We start from the raw sequence: 17,225 nt of genomic DNA, 5'->3' as shown, positions 1-17,225 counted from the left end.
AAAATATATCACCAAACAATTTTTCTTAAAACAGTAATACTATACTTACTGACCCAAATACCGATTTTTACATATCGACCCAACTACCCAACAACCCAAATCTCAAAATTTGACTCAATTCACATGAATCAGTATGTCAAATTGGTAGCTGGGTCGGTAAGTCTAGCATTACTGTTCTTAAAAACCTTTCCCTTATTTTGTAAAAATAAAATTGTACCCAAAATTTTAATCAAAACTCTTTTATTTTATTTTAAACCTCATGCTCCTTTTCAACAAATTTTCTTTATTATAGTTTTTCTTCAAATATTGTTAGGAATTACTCTATGGTGGTGTTTGGATCATATAATGTTTTTACTGGAAAGCAATATTACATTGCAGATTACCATGTTTAAATTATTATTGTGCTTGGTTCAATTGAGATATATTAATAATTAATATGCTTGGTTGACAGTAATCACAAATGTCTTGAAATACCATTTTACTAGAATACCCTTAGAATGATTACTTGTATTACTAATTAATCTGTTTGGTTGGCTGTAACAACAGATGTCTTGATTACATTTTACTGAAATGCCCTTTAGATGATTACTGGGTATAAATAATTAACGTGTTTGGTTAATAAAAGAAATGATCAATTAACAAAATTCTTTTTCTTATATTTTAGCCAAATATTTTATTGTTAAGTCATTTATTGACAAATTTACACAGACTATTGAAACTCCGAAAAAAACCTATTGTATTTTCTGTTGGGTATACATTCAACACTTGACCTTGGTATTGCAACAAATATAGTTGCCATCTCCCAATTTAAAACTCTATTTAAAACTCTGATTTGTGTATTGCCACAAATCATAGTTCATACATGTTAATTTCTACTTTAGTTCAATTGAAGCCTTCTTTTTTTTTTTTTTTCAAAGCAAAAGAAAAATTGTATTTTTTTGGTTTACACCATAGCTGGAATTTAGATGCAAGTTTCCAAATTTGAGGAAATTTGTTAACTTTTTCCAGTTATCCTGGGCCGAAACTATGTGGAAAAGTGTAAGAATTATTAGTACATTTGTCATATCACATATTTTGGAGTACCTGTGCATTTACATTATGCTGAATCCAAGCAATGTACCAATAAATTAACTACAAGCTGAATAATGATGCTCTTTAAATCTGTGAACCAATAATAATACATGATTCCACACGTTGCAATAGTGAACATAATCACCACCATTTTTTAAGTGAACTCAATTTGACATCCACAACTACTAATTACACAATACATAGTACGCAATAATCGTACATAAATGAATAAAACGTAGCCTATGCTACTCAACTTCACACAATAGTTTGTCACGAAAGGCTGTAAATTCAACCAGTGTAAACCAATCATACGTCATCTATGAAGAATAAAAATTAACAACAGTAACCCACATACTATAATTGAAAAGACAATAAACAAGTCAACATGATCAATTAAACGACTGCAGTACTTTACCCGTCGTTGATTAAAAAAATCTTCTAGGGCAGCTTCCACAAACTTAGTTATATAATACAGTATGAAATATCCACAATCCATGTCGTTCCATTGTTGAGGGACCTGGTGAATACATTTATCAGTCACAACAAATACATGAAATAGTGAACATATCAACCACTAATTACCATCAACCAACACAATATACTGTTTTATCACCTTAGGCACTAGCAAAGGCAGTTTCTCAACCAATTCTGGATGCTTGGGCATTGTTCCTGATTCATAAATATCCCTCACAAACCTGCATAATTAAGCTTGGACAATTTGAAAGCCATTCCAGTACCACATCTCCAACAATACAATTTCATCATGTGCTCAAATATGCTTGCAAATAATTGTGAAATAATCAAAGTTTACCATCGAATCAGAGGTTGCAGCATCATTTTGTTTTTCTGATCCAAGCGAATCAAGCAGCACCATTCATCGAGTTTTAATTTCCAAGTTTACATCTCCACCAAAGTTGCACAAAATTAGTAAACTCCAATGACCCCTGTGTTAGAGTAGGTGCCCTAGAGCCAATCAATTATTGTAGAATTGACTCTTTGTAATAATGTTCATTGATCAATAAAAGGCATTTTATTCTATATCGTGTAAATCATCATTGTATGTATTGATATATATCTTTAGAATGGTAGAACCGTGACAAGGGTATCAAGTGTTTCAAATCTTGATAGTGAGAACCCTATGAGCACATATGGTGGCCATTCTAGAAAAGTCCGTAGCCTTAGTATTATTCTAAAGTAAGGGCACAGATAATACGGTAAAACTATCATAGTGTTGAACGACCCTGTAAAAAGGTAGTGACTGATCTCACTTGTCAAGGTTGTTTGGTGACAACCTAGTGCAACACATGGGTGCTTATTGTAGGCAAGTTTACTGGACTAACCCACTAGAGGATTCCATATGGATGGTAATCCTAGTGTCTATGGGACAAATCCTCTAATGAACGATAGTGCATGTGATCCTTAGACTTGAGATCACCAGAGCGTCTTGTGCACCGATTGGTGTAGTTTGACACTAGCCTAACACAGTTTTATTTAGAGCTGTCAATACGGTAGTGATTGTCTGCATCAGAGAGTGTATCAAGACTATGGTGGATTGACAAAAGATTCATCACTCCCAAGTACAGGATAAGTTATCTCACGACGCAATTCAGTAAATGGCAATGACACTAAAACTGTGGCCACAGTGGGATTGAGTTGTTGCTCTATCTAGTTTATAATTCAGATCATTGGTCCAGTAATTGAATACATAGTATTGAGAGTAATTGAGGTTGACACTATTTTTATACCTCGGTCTCGTTGAAATAACAAATGATGAAATGATTGGATTGTACAGTAGCCATATCATTGACAGGTAGCTACTTTGCTGAATCCGAATCTATCAGGTGGCCATGATGCCTTGCTAGGGGCCAATCTTGGTTTGTGTGTAGTGAGACGATTAATTGGCGTTAATCGCGATACTAAACACTACGGGAATGATGAGGAGCCTACGGGTACACACATAAAAGATAATTTAAGAACCAGTTTATAAGAATGGCGTTTTCGTCTTTTTAGGCAAAAGAGTATTTTGGTAATTTCACAGTGTAATTAAATTTGTTGAGGTCGTAGCATTTATTTAATTTGTTAATAAAATTAAATAAGTGAAATTATATTTCAATATGTGTTCGCATATATTTAAATGAATTATTGTTATTGTTAAATGTTAATATATGATAAATATATACTAATTGAATTTAATGAAATAATAATAATAATAATAATAATAATAAATTAGTTAAATTTAATTGAAATAATAATAATAATAAAAATTTCTAAATGGGGCTGTTTGGATAAAAGAGTTGTTTGGGTTGGCGCCCAAGCCTATTCCATGATGGAATAGGGCAAAGTGTGCACTATATAAGTGCAACATTTTGTGAAATTAATTATTTCATTCATTTTCAATCATTTGATAAAAACCCCAGCCCTTTTTTCTCTCCCACGCCAGATTTCCTTTTTGCTTGAAACAAAATTTGCTTGATTTTGTTCTTAGTTCTTAAGGCTAAAGAGGATCTGGCAAGTCTCTCTTTAGTTCCTTAGGGTTATCTTCGTGTGGACTAATGGTGGTTCGATTCTACCCTTGGATTGGTAATGAAACCCATTCGGTGATAAAGTTGGAGGAGCCTCCAAACGTGGGTATGGTTTCTTAACTTTAAATTGATTTTCTGCAGATTTGTATTTAATGCATAGATTGTTAAATTTGTACTCTAATCTTAGTTCTAAGGAACAATCCATGATGTTTATGATTTTTGTTTCCGCTACCATAACTTGATTGTTTCCTAACACCCTGTCAGCATAGTTTATGCATATTATCAATGGCAACTCTTAAGTAACCAAAATCAACCCATGTTCGCGCTTGGTAAGTATAAAACAAATGCCTACAGCCACAATATCTTCACTCACCAGAGGACTATAGGAATGAACACATATTTCCTTGAGAATTTGTTCAATTCGTCAATCCACTTCAGCACGTTCCCTTTGTACACTTCTTCTGTGTACATAAAAAATCACATGCAGTACAAGGTGATTAAATTATGCAAGTTGTCTCCTTTAAAACTCCTCCACAACTTCCTACAAATCAGAAATATGCAATCAATCATATGAGATAAACATATTATGTAAATATGGCGTGAAGCATGTAAATTGTAAAACAGTTTCGTACCCTATGTGGAGGTCAAACATACTGCTGCTCAACATCGCCCCTCTCCTTCTGTTTGCCAATCGCCTACTTGACCTTCAATGATTTGGGCACCTACATATGTTTATCATTCATTTACATTAGCAAACAATTCCAAACATCTTTCATAACTGAAAGCATTAGTTGGTTTATGAGTTGCAAGGTTGGTACCTTTGCATTTGCTACCCTTTATGGCTAAAGGAATCTCCTGACATTCTTCATGTACTGAATGACTGGTCCTGCCTACATCTGCACATCAATCAATTATGAGCTACGTTAATAAGCATGATTCCCAACCATACAACAAATTGACTCCATAACTATCCAATCGTAATACCTTTCACATTGCTATTTGTACAAACTGTGTGGCTCTCTTGACATTGTTCACAAACTTTTGCGCTTTCCGTCGTCACTACTGGGCAACGTGGTGGTCCTCCCACCATTCCTGCAGACCAACCCACAAGACAAAGCACATCAAAGAGGGAAATAAAACAAAAATTATTGAACTGACACTTTATAAATGCTAGTATATCTTGATCGTACTTTCCTGGTGAACTAAATGTCAGTTTCCATAAGTAAATCAAAATGCCATATTCACCATACCAAGACAACAAACATTAAATGCATAGACATGTAGACATCCTTTTATACATCACTACCAAAGTGAAAAGTTTTTTACATTCCATGTTAGTGATCCGTACCTCCCCGTACTAACTACAAACATAGAGCATTACCATTTAATTAATAGACAGACATGGTTTTGACAAAAACATAACAAAAGACATCATCTGTATGCAGTTAGAATATAGGTAAAATACAAATACGGGAATACAACCACTATGTCAGCATACTAATAACCTTGTGCACAAAAAAAGACCCCATTACAAGACTTCACTAGAAATCAAACGTTGGTCGGTACTCATTACTTGCTCCAAGCTGCATCTTCACAAAATCTCTCTGCATGTGCATTGGTAACCCAAACAAGATATCTATCTTGTGAGGTTCCTTGCAAATCTCCGTGGTGGCTGTCAGCATCTCAGTGACTGTGAATCCATCCAATTGAGAAATGATCAAATACATTTGCCCTTTATGGTCTTTCTCTTGGGTCTCCTTCTTAAAGTAGTCAGCAATAGCCTTCAGCTTAACTCGGGTCCCAAGCAAGGAAGTCTCAAACCTACCCAATGTGGCATGCCAGTCTGTTGCTTTTCTAGCCTCTTTTTTCCTCCTCTTACTGTTGACCGCAACTCTGCTTTGACTAGTAGTGGTCGCCTGACAAGTAGAATCAACAACATCATCCTTTTGCGAGGCACTGGTCTGCCCGTCGACATCGAGATCTACATCGACATTGATGTCCATCTATTTATCATTGTTGTCAACAATGTCATTATCCAAATCTTCAACAACATCAGCTATTGTCTTCACACCAGCTTTGTTGGCCTTGTCTTTGCTGTAGATGGCGATAAAGGAATCTTAGTGTACCCATGGTTTGATTCATAGTGCTCTTGCAAAAGGATGACTCTACAAAAAAGTTAATCATCATAAAATATATTACATTTGTATGAGTACATATAAACATGAAGTTCAGAAAATAAATTTACACAAATAAACCAACACAAGCATACTTACCTGGACCCAGTCATCGAAGACATCCTTAGTACATGTAATGCATTTCTCCTCATCATTCCACCTGAAGCCGCTACCTTTCTCAAGCATGTTATTGATTGCATTATATTGCCTCCTCAACATCTTAACCCTCGAGTCGATATGCAACTGTGCTTTCAGACCGCAATGAAGAAGCTTTTCAAGCATCATCTTTTCGACCTCATCTAGGTAACCGCATTTGAACCCTTGCTTAGTTCTCCAAAGTGGCTGCTCTTTCAGCTCTAGCAGACACTCCACCAACACAGCGTCTTCCTTTTTTGTCCACTACCACTTACTTCCCTTAGCCTTTCCCTTTCCCTTTCCCTTTCTACCCTTTTTTGTAGGCACAAGGTTGTCATGTATGCTAATGCTCCTATCAGACTCATGGGACCGCGATGCTGACCTCTTCATATTGTTGAAACAAAAAAAAAAAAAAAAAAAAAAAAAAAAAGGCAGATTAGTGATATTGGGAAAAAATTAGGTTAAACATTTATACAGTGTCCGAACTACTGATATGCGCGATATTCATAATTTTAAGTAAATCAATAAGAATAACACTGAACGAGATCAATTAACATTCACCATCTGCATTACAACAAATGTAAGTCTAAGTACAAGTCCCAAACAAAGCATTGTGTTTGGGTTCATTCATTGATAAGAGTGTAATTTATATTTTTTTTATTCCTTCCATATTATTTTTTTGTTATGTTTCATGCCTAGTTGAGTTGATTAGAGTTTATTTTGTAAGCTTTGCATATTTGGATAGACTTTATGAAGTAATTGAGAAAAGATTAGGAAATTCCAGATTTTTTGTTTTTGACCAGTGCTTCGTTTTTCAGGTTTTTCATGGAGTCAGATTTCTCGATTGCAAAAGTGTTCTTCAGAAAAAGTAAGTAGACAAATCAGCCTTCCAGAAAAATATTATGGGTGAGAATCTGAGTTCATTTGGGCCCTCATTAGTGTTGGAAAATCGGACCTGGAATCCTATTTGTGGAAGGATTTCCTGGCTGAGTATTAAGTCTCGATGGGCCTAATTGGAGCTTCAGATATGAAAGCAGGTGATTCAAAAGCCCTAATTCATCTACACCTCAAGACTACAATGTTTTGAAGTGAATAGCCCAGAAAAGTTCTTTTACATTGTGAGAATCCTGGTGCAACATGGTTACGAATTCTATTTCCATATCTGATAAGGATTTGACAGTTTTGGAAGTCTGTCGTTTAAGAAAGGTCTAGGAAAGTAATTTCAATTTTTCATGGGGCGAATTAGGAAAGAACACTTATTTATTTATATTGTTAGGATAAACGGGAGAGAACACAGTGGAGGTTTGTTTTTAGTTTTTTACTTTCTACGTCAATATGTGCGGCTGATCTTTCTTCTTCAGTTCAAGGGGATTTTGAAGCCTGAATTCATGTCATTGGTGTAACTTAACTTCAGTAACATTGTTCTTAATCTCTTTCTTATTGGAATTGTTTATGTTATTCTGTTTTAATTGTTTATGATTCTTGTTTGGGTGATTTAGTAATGGCATGCTAAATTGGTTAATCGGAATTTTATCTGTTAGAATTAGAAATTGTGATACATAATTGTCCTCTTTCTATTCAATGAGTAACACATGATGATAGATGATTACAGACAAGTTTTCAGTCTGTCACCTTGAATAACATAACCTAAGTTAAATAATCCGATCTTGCGTGATTGTTGCTTGGATTGATCTATTTTCCTAATTCTTAAGGCTGCCATTGAATTAAACTTAGAGAGCTTATTCTAGGTTGTTCAAGGGCTAGGATCTCATTGAAAAGCTTATTTCAATAGTGACTATTAAGGGAAAATTCGGGTACAGAGCTTGTTGTTTCCTAGGGTCAATAATTCCATAATAACGAGATAGAATGATGTTACGGTTAGTTCACGTCCAATGCATGTTTAGGTGGATCTTGAACCGAGAACTGGTTGTTTTTAATATGATATTTTCTACCATTGAAGATTTATTTGTTTCACTTTAGATTGCATTGACTACAACCCCTTTCATTATTATTGTCATGTTTACTGTTTAGGATTTTATTTTATTTTTCTATTGTTTTCGTTGTGGTTATTGGATAGAATATAGGAATTAATCGAATCATTCCTTGTGGGATCGACCCTTGCTTACCCTATATGCAATTTAGTAGTTAGGTTAGTAAGGTTATTAATTTGGAGCATTCGGCACGCTACCATTCATACATGGCAAATAAGAAAAGACAGAAATTTAAAAAGTCACAACACTACACATAAACTAAACACAAGTAAAATCATTCATTCCGTGCAACCATCGAAGTATTGAACATTTTAGCCACCAAATTGTCTCTAAATGCAGTCCACACAGCACTAGGCTCAACGTGCCTGATCAATTCTCCATCGTCATCCTCTTGCCCTTCATCGTTCACCTCTTCCTACAACTTCGCTTCAACCGAGTCAATGGGCAACTCAAACCTTATGAAATTGTGCAAAAGACAACATGCAGCAATGATTCTACATTGAGTTTTGACGGGGTAGTAAGATGTGTCCTTCAATATTCCCCATCGAGCTTTCAGGATGCCGAAACATCGCTCAATACAATTTCTTGCTTGAGAGTGTTTCATGTTGAAAAATTCTTGCGGTGATGCCAGTTGGTGACCTTACCACCATTCACTCAAATGATATCTTTGTCCTTGATAAGGGGCCAAAAACCCTTCCCTGTTAGTGTATCCAGCATCACATAAATAGTATTGCCCTAAAATAAACAATTTCAAGTGAATAACAATTACTAAGTGCACTATTATGGCAGACCCTAACATTAAAAATAAAATTTATTTTATTATATTACCTTGGGGGACCTTTAATCCATTTATCCCAGTAATGGCATCCCTAAGAACCCTATCATCTACAGCGGAACCTTCCCACCCAGGGAGGACATATATAAACTGCATGTCGGTGTGCATACACCAAGGACATTAGTTGAGATTTCACTTTTCCTTGACCGGTACCTAGGTATATCGTCAGTGGGCACGTGAACCTTTATGTATATTCCATCTAAGGCTCCCAAACAGTTCTAACGCAGAACAACAAAAATATTTTAGAGAAAACACTAAGTCTGATTTTAATAAGCTACTGAACTATATGTGCATCCTAAACTTAGTGATTAGACTGTACCTTGAACCATTTCCACCAGTCATCAGTTGAGTTCTTGGGAATGGCCTCTGGTTTTTTAAACAGTAGGGTATGCAACCTTAACACGACATTCATGACTAAGTGAAAATTGCAGCTTACCGTCTTAGTGGATCTACACATTTGACGTTTCATGACTATGGTCTTTTGGTTATGGGCAAGGATGTGAAGAAAAGTCCCAACTAATTCTTCTACGGATGAATGATGGGTTGATTTTAAGTTGCCATGTATAGTAAGTAAATTATATAATTTGTGAAATAGAGCCCTACTCATCCTACACTCTCAAAACATAACTCATCACTTTGGAAAAGCATGGTGTGTAAATTGAAAGACCTAACCTTAACCCTAGACGCAAACTCACTTGCATATGATATACCAGCCTTACGTCTACCCCCTATATTAAGTGCATTAGCCAACCCAAGAAGGACGAGTATGGTGTACATGGTTTCCAACATGTCCAAATGGAAGACTAAAAGGGCAACCAAGTGCATCTTCTGCCTGACTGTTAAATGAGCCATAGCTATTTCACATAATTCATGGATCAAAGCATAATAAAGTCAATCAAGCATATATAAGTCCTCAAACCAATAACAAGCAATTGTATATGGAAGAAATATCAAACCCTAAACAACATAAACATCAGAATTTAATAATCTCATCACCAAACAAAAATTCACCTTAAACACTCATACAATTCTCAATGTCCCACACATAAAAATTTCTCATCCATCACACAAACCAACATAAACATCACAAAAATTTCACATCAATCCCTCAAAACTGTCTTCTTTAGCAATTTAATTAGTATTGTATTATTGTGCTTTCTTAAGGTTATTGTACTACAAGTTTCGTTTTAGGACTCAATTTATTGTTTGTTGTTAATTTTTGTGCTGTAAAATAATAAATATTTCAATCTGATTCGCATGCTCAATAGGATGTACATCTTCAGGTTTATCTTGATCGCAGGAATCCAATCAGATTTGATTTTGTCCAGTTTCGTATTGTGCATGCTTAACCTATTTTGATTAATTCTTAGGTTGTCCAATAAAAATGTTCCAATAATGATTGTAATATATTTTTATTGTCTTTCTAACCAACGAATTCTCATTCTCATGCAGAAAAGTATTTCATACCTCATGGACCACAACACATTTGGACTGTTTTTTTGTTTTCGTTGTATAGTTTGTTATTTCTTAGGCATGTCTAAGGTTTTTAGCAGCAGCGGAGGTTTGGTCTCCTAGGTTGTAATATTTTCATTCTTTTATACAATTACCTCATTTATCGAAAATAAAATCTGATACTCTTTCATTTGTTTATGCAGAAATTGTGAGTAAGAAAAGACGATAATCCCACCACAAAAAAGTTTTTATTATTTGTACTTCATCATTTCTCTTAGCATTCAACTAGAGCGTAACTTGATTTGAAGGTTGATTATTTATGTCATTGGTTATTTCTGTTTATCAAATTTTCTGATTTTGATTTGTTTGAGGACCTAGTACTTGATGGGAAGTCGGAAGAGGTAGAAAGATATCTTTCTAGTTTCACAAAGGTTGATGACACCAAAATCTATTTTCAGATTAGGACGTTAACACCGAAAACCCTAAGCTTAACTAATAACTAAAAACAATAATAAGTTATTCAAATTTTAAAACATAGCCACGAGCACATGCCAAATACCCATAAATTTATACTGACTAAAAACATCATTTCTAATAATAACAATAATAACTTATTCCAGTTTGGAAACATGGCCACACTCACATGCCGAATACCTATAAATTTATACCAACTAACACCATCATCTTACCATACTAAACCCACCCCAACCATGCAGCCAAAAATCTATGTAGACACCCCCTAAAACAGTCCAAAGAAAAGCGATATCACCCAAAGCACAAGTAACCCAAACATGCCAAAGCTCCAACCACAATGTTATTCAAATAATTATCGAATGCACACAAAATTCCAACAATAAATCAATTTTAGCATTTTAATTACCTTGCCAAGTCAATTGACCATATATACTTAGTATTTCAGGCACCATTACATGCATAGATCGACAAAAAATGCAACCATAAACACATGAAATTCCAGCCACCATTGCAACCATAACAGTAACCCAAAATGCAATCCATACATACAATTTCAACCTTAACACACATAAAAAAGAACACACCCAGCCAAACATAAAATACAAAAAACAAAGCAACCCTAAATGCAACGCAACAAATGACAACATTAAACCAGCAACCTACTGCCATTTCGAATTATTTTCATGTCATTTCAGCATCAAATCGGTTATTCCACCGCAATATTATCCTCTGTAAAGCGACACAGACCAACCCTCTCAATTTAATAATCTTCTTATAGCATAAGGAGACGAGGAACTTACCAAAAACCGCGATTGGAGTGTTGTTGGGAGTAAACAGATAGCGACGAAGAGCAGAGGTTGTTACAGCGTAGATGCTGGACCAATAACAGAGGCAAAATGGAGAAGCTAAGGTTTGAAATTGCAATCCAAACAAATCACGTTACAACCATAACAGTAACCAAAAATGCAGTTCATACACACAATTTCAGCAATTTCAGCCCTAACACATAGAAAAGAACACACCCAGCCAAATCTTAAATAGAAAAAACAAAGGAACCCTAACTCAAACGCAACAAATCACGACATTAAACCCTAAACCCTACTGCCATTTCAAACGATTTTCATGTAATTTCAGCATCAAATCGGTTATTCCATGGAAATATTACCCTCTCTAAAGTGAAACAAACTAACCCTCTCAATTTAATAATCTTCCTACACCATAAGGAGGCGACAAACTTACTGATAACCACAATTGGAATGCTGTCGGGAGCAAACAGAGGGCGACGAAGACTCAACGTAGCTGCGACGGAGATAGTGGTGTTAGGAAACGATCAAGTAATGGTAGCGGAAAACAAAAATTATTTACAACATAGATCGTTCCTTATAACCAAGATCAGGGCACAAATTTACAGTTTATACATCATATTAGAATCCGCAGAAAAAATCAGTTTAGAGTTAAGAAATCATACGCACGTTTGGAGGCTCCTCCAACTTGTCTCTGAACGGGTTTCTCTACCGACCTAAGAGTAGGATCGAACTAGTAGTAGTCCACATGAAGATAACCACAAGGAAATAAAGAGGGATTTGCTAGATCCTCTTTAGCCTTAAGAACCAAGAACAAAATCAATAATCTTTTGTTTCAACTCAAAAAGTAATCTGGCATGGGAAGAGAAAAGGGGGTTGGAATTTTAATCTAAAAGATTGAATGAATCATTGTTGCATAGCACAAAAATTCTGCACTTATATAGTGCACACAATGCCCTATTCCCTCATGGAATAGGCTTGGGCACCAACCCAAAACATCCCCTATGTCCAAACAGTCCCATTTAGATATTTTAATAATTATTATTGTTATTTCAATTAAATTTAATTTATATATAGTGCACACTATGCCCTATTCCCTCATGGAATAGGCTTGGGCACCAACCCAAAACATCCCCTATGTCCAAACAGTCCCATTTAGATATTTTAATAATTATTATTGTTATTTCAATTAAATTTAATTAATATATATATATTTCATATATTAACATTTAACAATAACAATAATTCATTTAAATATATGAGAACATATATTTAAATATAATCTCACTTATTTAATTTTTAATATCAAATTAAATAAAGGCTACGGCCTCAGCAAATTTAATTGCACTGTGAGATTATCAAAATACACTTTTACCTAAAAAGATGAAAACGCCCTTCTTATAAATTGGTTCTTAAATTATCTTCTATGTGTGTGACCTGTAGGCTCCTTATCATACCGGTAGTATGTAGTATCGTGATTAACACCAATTAATCGTCACACTATACACAAACCAAGATTGGCCCCTAGCAAGACATCATGGCCACCCGATAGATTCGGATTTAGCGAAGCAGTTACCTGTCAACGATATGGTTACCGTACAATCCAATCCTTTCATCATCTTTTATCTCACCGAGACTGAGGCACAAAAATAGTGTCAACCTCAGTTACTCTCGATATGTATGTATTCAGTTACTGGACCAATGACCGAAATAATAATCTGGATAGAACAACAACTCAATCCCATTGTGGCCACAGTTTTAGTTTCATTGCCATTTACTGAATTGCGCCATGAGATAACTTCTCCCATACCCGAGAGTGATGACTCCTCTATTGATCCACCATAGTCTTGATACACTCCTTGATGCAGCCAATCACTACCATATTGACAACTCTAAATAGAATTGCGTTGGGCTAGTGTCAAACTGCACCAATAATAAAAGTTTATGAATTGAAAAAAACATCCCTACTTACCCACATACTCCTGACAGACAGCCACCACCGTCAGAGGGGTGGCCAAAATTTGCTAGAATGGCGCACAACCGACTGGATGTGGCCATTATGCGTCGATCTGGCCTTTTCCAGTCAGATCCATGGATATGACCATCGCTGATGATCATATGTGGCTGTAGATTTGGTCTTTTTTGGCCGGATCCATCATGGATTTTGTTGGAAAAGGCCAGATCGGGGCATGACTGGCCAGATCCAACCAGTTGTGCACCATTCTGGAGACTTTTGGCCACCCTTCTGCGGTGGTGGTCGACTGCCGGCATTTAATGGGTGGGGTGGGTGTTTTTGTTAATTTTCAAATTCTATTCTAGTAATAACAATCCAACTCAACTTTTTCAAAAATACTACTCAAAATACTCTACCAAACACACCCCAACACTCTGACCCCAAGTCACATGTCCATTGGTTAAACATTTCATATTTAAAAAAGGTTCATAATTTATTTAAAATATCTTTTTTGCCTCTTATATTGTTATTTTAATTAACCCTAATGTTATATGCTATATAATATTTCTAAAACACATTGATAGGGCAGTATAATTATTAAAATTTGAAAATATGTTTATATTATATACATTTTTTTTTAATAACTTAACTATATTGTAGTTGACAAAATATAATTTGCATATTGTTTAAATTAATAATTAGAGTAAACGACATTTACCCAGCCAAGGTTTGGCGAATCTGCAAGTTCACCCAGCCAAGGTTTGGCAAATCTGCAAGTTCCCACCCTTGGTTTCATAAATTGCAGATTCGCACCCTTAAATTAACATTGTTAGTTTTCTCTCAAAATAACCCCCATATCTCAAATTTCTCTCAAATAACCCCTACAGGAGATCCCAGCCAGCACCATTGGACCTCCCTAACACCATCATTAGCATCCCCTTATCCTCTTCACCAAAACCCCTAATTTTTTCACCTGAATGCACCTCGAAAAGGTGCCAGAATTTGGCTGGAAAGGCGCAACAACACGAGAAAACCTAACGAAAAGGCGGCGGTGATCAACGATGTTGGGGGTTTTGGTGGGGGGAAGCCGGTGATGCTATTGGTGGTGTCGAGGGTGGTTTCCAATGTCGGGACTTGCTGGAATTTGGATGAAACGCACGATTGAAATTTGAAACTAAGAGCGGCAGATGGAGATTGGGGGTTCAGTGAGGCAGGGAGTTTAGGGGTTTTGATGTGGGTTTGAGGGAATTGTAATAGTGGCATCGGGAGGGGTTGACTACATCGGGAACATGCTGGAATGGCTTGAAATAGCTGATGGGGTGAATTTGAAAAGTGAAGGGTTACTTTGAAATGACCATTTTACCCTTTTAACCGTTAGATTAAATAGTTTTCTATTAATTTAAGGGTGGGAATCTGTAATTTATGAAACCAAGGGTGGGAACTTGTAGATTTGCCAAATTAGGTGGGAAAATGTCGTTTACTCTAATAATTATGATTGTTAGTCACATAAATCATAATTTTTTCTAAAATCATATAGATTTTCTTACAATTTTTAAACTAATAATTATAATTAATCTTATCATTTTATAATTTACTTTATCAAAAAAAAATAATTATTTCTGTATTGTAATTAATTTAAAAAATTATGAGTTTATTATAGAAATAATGCAAAAATAAAAATTTAATATTGCAAGGAGTGTACTTAGAAATGCAGGAAACGACCATTTCCCACCCAAGGTTTGCCTTAATAATAATTTTCCACCCAAAAGGTTTCAAAACACCAAATTACCATCCACTAGGAAGTTTCGTTAGTAGCTTTTGTAATGTAAAAGGGTATAATGGTCAAATGACATGTAAAAGTAAGGGCACTATTATCAAATAATATTTTAATAAAAAATTAAAATTTGAAATTGAAGTGTATGGTTGGGGCTTTGACAAGTGTCCATGAGAGTTGACATTTGTGTAAAAAAAAAAAAAAAAAAAGAAGGAAAAAGGCTTGAGATTTGAAAGAAAAGGAAACTGACACACTCATGACCTTTGAAAGAAAAGGAAAAGGAAACGCAATGTTTGTGTGTTCTAGAAACAGCAACTCTTGGGTTTTTAGTTAACGTCTTCGACTGTCTTCTGGTGATTGTTTATGGCAACCGGTGAGTGTTGACGACAAGGTAGAGTAGCGGTGGAGTAGCGGTTGGCGAGTTTAGCGTTCATGTACATTGTTAACGGTAGGGGTTAAGGGTTATTGACAACAACTTTTTCGGCGAACGATAAGGTTTTTCGCGACTTCTAGTGACGAGTTGGTCTTCGAAGTCGCGACTTTTGAAGTCCGTAATTGTTGAGGTTGTCAACGATAAGTTTAAGTGTGTGAGTGTTTGAACTTTTGGAGGTAGTCATCTTTGTTTATACTTTTTTTGTTTTCGTTTACTATAGGTTGTGTTGGAAAGAAAAGAGTTTTTCATTTTGTGGTAATATCTATGTAACTGTGGAAAGGTTAATGATTTGAGTGTTATATTTATCTGTAGGTGGGTCACGAAACTTATCAAGAAGAGATAATTCATGTGTGACCGAAGAAGCTTGGCATCCTAATAATGTGGGTATCTCCTTCTTTGTCTTTTGCAGTACCTTTTTTGAGCATTTGTAATATGTGCATGTATGTATAAATTAATTCTTTATGTTTATGGTTTGAATGTGATCTTGTATGTTGTTGTTGTTGTTGTTATTGTATGCACTTTCACTACTTTATAAAAAATTTGACAATGGAAAAAGAGTAATGGAGCATTGTTTGTTCAATGGGTAATTTTTATTCAATTAATCATTAATCCCTTTATTTTATATTGGAATTATTGAAAATTGTGAAGTTAGATTTTAATTGTTAAAATTGTGGTTCTGGATGTACTTGAAAATTGGTGTTGAGAATAGGTATTTATGAGAGTTTAAGGAAGGTGTTTTTAGAGTAATAAACGGTTTTTTATGGAAGAAATTTTGTCCCCATTTTTCAATACTCTAAACCAAAGTGAAGGATTTTTAAGAATTCTCATAAGCATTACTCAAAAAAATCAACTTAGTATTTATTGAAATCTTTAGCGTGTGTAGATTTTTGAAGTTTGACTAGTCACGTGTATTAGAATAAATTATGCTGCTTTAGCTTGTATTAAGTTCCAAGTTCTAAAGTTGATTTACTGCACTTGTATTATGCTTAGCTTGTTTTGGATTGTCTATATGTAAAACTTCTTTCTTTTGTTTTTTTGTTTTTTTTTTTCTAAAGCTGCTTTACTTTTGTTTTTTTGTTCACCCACTTAAAATTTTGATTCATGATAGGAAATTTTTTTTTTTTTTTTTCAATGTAAGTATTTTGACATTTTTACAAAAAAAAGCATTTAAATAAAAGAAATTCATATAAAAGGACTGAAAAAAAATGAAACAGAGGAGGGTGTCGTTTGTTTCAATAATCTTATTGGGTTACATTAAGACCACTATGTGTTATTATTAACTAATAAAACAAAATACACCAATTCTTGTAAGCAAGTCTTTATTGCAAAGAAAATATTTTAGTCAATAGTAATTTCTGACATTTGCTTCTGACATTTCTCTTTCAGCTGTATTTATATGGCCCCAACATAAAAGAAGGTTTTGATTGAGATTAAGCTTAGGCTTAGGTTTGGTTTGGTTAATTTTGGGTGTCTCATGTTTCAATTTTGTCTTCATGTTTTAACATGGTTGTAATGTTATTGATCATTAATTCATATGGTATATGTAAATGGTAAGGTTCTGCATGTATTAGAGGTTAATTTTGATGAATCACATTATTAATCAGTGA

This window comes from Pistacia vera, unplaced genomic scaffold, assembly GCF_008641045.1.
Source record: "Pistacia vera cultivar Batoury unplaced genomic scaffold, PisVer_v2 Contig174, whole genome shotgun sequence".
In the NCBI taxonomy this organism is placed as follows: Eukaryota; Viridiplantae; Streptophyta; class Magnoliopsida; order Sapindales; family Anacardiaceae; genus Pistacia; species Pistacia vera.
The sequence above is the reverse complement of the archived record's forward strand: the minus strand, read 5'-3'. Positions refer to the sequence as shown.